This window comes from Panthera tigris, chromosome C2, assembly GCF_018350195.1.
Source record: "Panthera tigris isolate Pti1 chromosome C2, P.tigris_Pti1_mat1.1, whole genome shotgun sequence".
Lineage (NCBI taxonomy): Eukaryota > Metazoa > Chordata > Mammalia > Carnivora > Felidae > Panthera > Panthera tigris.
The window spans coordinates 84,241,113-84,246,486 of record NC_056668.1 but is presented as its reverse complement, the minus strand read 5'-3'; the positions used below and the strand labels follow the sequence as shown (position 1 = coordinate 84,246,486).

General features: G+C 38.5%; 1 pseudogene; it reads right to left on the bottom strand.

The window, feature by feature from the left end:
- Positions 1–3,399: 3,399 nt before the first annotated feature.
- Positions 3,400–3,913, bottom strand: LOC122241910 (annotated as a pseudogene).
- Between the last annotated feature and the right edge of the window lie 1,461 nt (positions 3,914–5,374).

Sequence of the window (5,374 nt, the reverse complement as noted above, 5' to 3'; positions counted from 1 at the left end):
AGAATACATTGTTGATGTAGGCCATTGGCTGGGATGTGGAAATGCCTTTTACACAGAATCCTCCTTTGTGGTTTATTTGTTGTAAAAGTATCTTACCTGCCTGTCAAAGAAAGGTTTTTTCCTTGTCTTCCTTATATCTTCAAAGAACAAGATAATTTAAGTCCAGTGTGCATATGCATTTGTATTGTTGTTGTTGTTTTTGGTGGTGGTGGTGTGGTAAGTGTTGTGGGGTCCATTTATTGATCTTTACAAACATCCAAGGAATATGGAAATATTGATGAAGTGTAAGTAGGTAATGATTAAGGCTGATTCTAAATGTGAGGGATAGAGGCCTCTGAAGACATCAAATTTGGGGGTCTGAATGGAAAAAATAAATTAAGAGGCTTTCAGTTGTTTGGTCATCTCGCAAAGAGGTATTTGGCAATAGCTGAATATCACCCTAGTCCTAGAATTGGAAGATGACATCTTATTCTAACCTCAATAATCCCATACCCACTGATCCTTTGTTTTACAACTCTGAGCACCACTTTTTCCCCAGTACAGTAGTCATTATACTTTACTTCACAGAATTAATTAGAGGAAAAATAATTAGTCTAAATATAAAAGTGCTTTATAATGCAAACTAGTCATAAGAATACGTGGTGTAATCGGTGGAAATACCTACCACATGTTGGGAATTGTGTTGGGTGCTCTAAGTTATCTTAAATCTTCAAAATATCTTTTAATTTTTACTTATTTAGTTTTTTTAAAGGTTTATTTATTTTTGAAAGAGAGAGAGTACCAGGGGGGCAGGGACAGAGAGAGAGGGAGGCAGAGGACCTGAAGCAGGCTCTGTGCTGACAGCAGACAGCCTGATCCGGGGCTCGAACTCACCAACCATGAGATCATGACCTGAGCCAAAGTCAGATGCTTAACCAACTGAACCATCCAGGTTCCCCCAAAATATCTTTTTTTTAAATTTTTAATGTTTTTTTTAAATTTATTTTTGAGACAGAGAGAGACAGAGCATGAGCAGGGGAGGGGCAGAGAGAGGGGGAAACACAGAATCTGAAGCAGGCTCCAGGCTCTGAGCTGTCAGCACAGAGCCTGACATGAGGCTCAAACTCACAGACCGCGAGATCGTGACCTGAGCCGAAGTCGGACGCTCAACCGAATGAGCCCCCCAGGTGCCCCGACCAAAATATCTTTTAAAGACAAGTATTAGCTCTTTTGCAGACAAAGTAAAAAGGTTCAGGGAGGTTAAGTGACTTGACCAAAGTTACAAATCCTGGTTATGGCTGAAGGATTTATACTCAGGCCTGTGTAATGCCCACAACTTTGCTCTTTGGCATTTGCACTGTTCTTGATTTATTTTCTTGCTTTCATTAATCACTAAAGTTCTCCTTGGAAATCTACTACTACTACCACTAGTAATAATAATATTTATTGACCTCTAATTATGTGATATACCAGGCACTGTTCTACACACTCAGAGAGTGATAACCTATTTAATCCTTATAACTCTATGAGGTAGCTTATGTTATTTACCTACATTTTATAGATGAGAAAATAAAGGCTGAAAAAGGTTAGCTAACTTACCTAAGCTAGTAAGTGGCTGAGCTAAAATTTAAACTCAGGTAGTCAGGTGACGAAATTATTTGGAAGATAAATGATTGCAAATAGCAAGGGACTTCCTGACTTTTCATTATTAAGGCATGATATAAAGTTTTCCTAGAAGGTATGAATTTACACAGAGATTAATGTACAATACGCATTTATATTCCAAAACCTTGTTTATGTTGTAAGTGTGTTTCTGTCTTGGGCTTATTTTTGTCTATCATGAAATTAAGTTCAAGAATAAGCCATGTCTATGAGCATTTGTATATATTTAACTGTGTAAAAAATTACTTTCCCGAATATCAGTATAAATGTATAGTTACAGAAATGGTAAATTGACAAAACATCTCCTTTTTATTTTCAACTTAGAAAGCTATACAAACCCCCCCCCTTTTTTTTTTTTTTTTGCCTTATTAATTATCCAAAGAGTTTAAGGTTAGGTGGCTTGTTGAAACAAATCTTTTTAGCAAGATTAATTTTAAAGTTAGACATTATGAGTATCAAATTAAGCTGTCAGCCTGTGGAATGATACTGAGAGAGATGGGTTACAACCACCCCTCCCCCAACCTCTGCAGGGATTGGTAAGTATGAACAGGGATACCAGAGGCCAGGAATCACATTTTAGTAATTCTTTTCTAGTTATGTCAGATTTCTAGCATGCTATTAGAGACACATGTGTCATCCTCACCATCAACCAACATATCATTGCTGTTTCAAACTGTTACTAGAGCTGTTGACACAGAATATTGTGTCTGTCGACAGCTCCAATTAGCTGGCGTGTCTGACTGGTGACAGCATGGTCTACTTTTGTTTATGGGGACGGTGGGAGCTGTGTCTCTGTCTCCCAACCTCCAGTGGCAGACAGATGGATAGAGCTATATAATCATCAACGGAAGCGTGTGATATTCTGTCTTCACAAACCATCATGCCGAGCAGAACCAACGGCCTTTTGTCTGCTTTTAGAAATGACTGCAATCTCCCTCCCATCTGTCAAGTTATGAGGCGAATATATACAAAATGCATCATATATATGTACATGTGGACCACAATGGATTGGGATGTGAGAAGGAAATAAACATTAAAATAAAAGCCAATGTGATATTTAATTTTGTATCATGTCAGCATTGAAGATATCTTTGCCTTAGTACTAAGTTTCTAAAATGTCTTTCAGCAAAAAGCTTTGAAAAATAAATCAATCATAGTTTTATTATTATTTACATCCTACCAGTAAGAATTGATAAATTAAATTTTGTAACATTTGACATTCTCTACTGTGAATGACCTTTCCTTTGACATGTGGAAGAATCATCGGCTTGGAATTCCCTATATGTCATCTTCTCCACTAGTTCCCAACCTCTCATTGAAGAGAGACATGTGAGAGATGATGTTCATACAAAATAAACCCACCTTAGTAAGCATATCTGGATGTGTACAAGCAGAGTACATGGCTCAGAACTCCACTTTTTCCAATAGGGGAAGAGGAATGGAAAGCAGGTGATTGAGAATGATGCAATTATAGGACAAGTCTGGAATTTATTTTGCCTAAGAAATGTAAACCATTCCTAAATTTTATTAGTTCTATTGTTTGATGTGACTCATAAGTAGCCATTATGTGGCTGGAAACCACTGACCTAGTTCATCAACCCACCTCCCAACCTCAGTTACTATAACTCACCCCTCAGGTTCCAGCTCAAATGCCACTCCCCTGAGAAAACCTTCCTAGGACTTTTTTTTTTTTTTTTTCACAAATTGATTTTATTTATGATAACATTAACAAGTGATGGCAAGTGAAATGAAATACACTTATCTAAACTGCCCCTTCATAGTCTTATTTATCCAGTTGAGATACTTCTGTGAGAGAAGAGTATAGATGCCAGGTCCTCAAGGGTTTCCGCATTTCCCTAGAAGGCCAAAGGCAGTAATAACTCTAAAAGTACCCTCACATATCAAAGGGCTTCTAGAATCTCCATTGCATGAGTCTTTTCCACCCTTGAGGCTGCCGGCATAAATCATATTCAGCCCAATCACGCGATGATAATCATAGTGCTTTTGATCATTGCAGATTCTACTGTTTATGACGGTGATATTGACTTCTCTCAGAGTATCTGACTGAGGTGAGTTATTATGAATTTTCCCCCAGCCTGTAACTTGGCACATGGTTCCTGGTTTCACATCATCCCCTTTTTTAGGAAGATGGAGGGTGCTCACATTTTTATTAATTTTTGCCTTTTTTGGTCAGCTGTAAAAGTTTAAGATCACCCTCATGTGTGTCCTGGTCAAATATACATACATATTCACAATGTGAATGAATATACATATTCACAACACTCTGCTCTTTCCCTTCTTAGCACTTACTGCAGTTGGTAAAATCCATTTGTGTAACTGTTTGATTAACGTCTTCCTCTGCACTGAGTTCCAGGAGGGCAAGAACAGGTTGGTGTTGCTCACCATTGAATCTCTGATGTCCAGTAAAGTGCCTGGTACCTACTTGGGGCCCAGTACAGATGTGTTGGATGAATGTTGTTCAGGTGGACTCATACCAGAACTTTTCACATAAAAAAAATACTACTCTTCTGGCTTTCTTTCTTTCTTTCTTTCTTTCGCCTGCATGCATGAGTGAGGAGGGGCAGAAGGAGAGGGAGAGAGAGAGAATTTTAAACAGCTTCATGTCCAGTGCAGAGCCCAATGTAGGGCTTGATCTCATGACCCGTGAGATCATTCATGACCTGAGTTGAAATCAAGAGTTGGGCACTTAACTGACTGAGCCACCCAGGCACCCCTCTTCTGGTTTTCTAAGGCTAGAACTGCTTTTAAGGAAGTGCTTCTTTGTGTCTGATTTATACCTGTCAATTTAGCCCAGAACTAATATTAGGTAAATGCTGGTGGTGGTGGTGGGGAACAGGTTATGCTCTAGGCAGAAGGAGCAGCATCATGATGTTTCTAAAAGCCAAGTACTACAAGTGGCAGAATTGGAAGAGAGGTCTGAGGAGAGTAGGACTGAGAGAAAGGCCTTTAAATAATAGACTACCTATAGCTATCAGAGACCAAGCTGAAACTCTGACTTGGAAGCTCTGAACAGAAGAGTTCTTCTCACTCTCTTTTCATGGATAGTAAATATATCCATAGTGGTCCTATCCACACTGTGTCCCAGCAGACATGGAAAAGACACTCACCCCTTTGAAACAGGTTTGATAGTGATACCCCACATATCAAGTAGATAAGTGGCATGAATGAAAAATAAACATTTGTTGTTTTATGTGATTGAAATTTTGGGATTGCTTGTTATGACAGCATAACTGAACCCATTCTGACTGAGGTAGAAATCATTACATTATACTGAGTGATTTACATTTGCCTATATGTCAATTCATATGGTGAAAATAAATCATGTTTTTATTCTACTGTTCTGCATCCAAAAGTTGGCTGCACTTTAGGAGAAACTTGAAACCTTTTCCTGAATTCATGTTTGGAGTTTGAATATCAGTGTTTACTCAGTTGATAGCTCATTGAGGGCAGAGGCTGTCTTTTACATTTTCGTACCTCCCACTAAGCCCTACACACTTCACACATATAAGCATTGACAATTAAGTGAATGGATCACCTCTTAAACACTTCTTTTCCTGACTGAAGCCTGTCAGTCAATTTCATTTTTCTGCATAGGTTCCATTTCCCAAAATTGGCAACCTTAAATTGTAGGACTAACGACACATGATGATATGAACACCTATAAGCAATAGCCTTTCATTTCTGAGTTAAGTCAGGAATTTTCTGGCCCCTG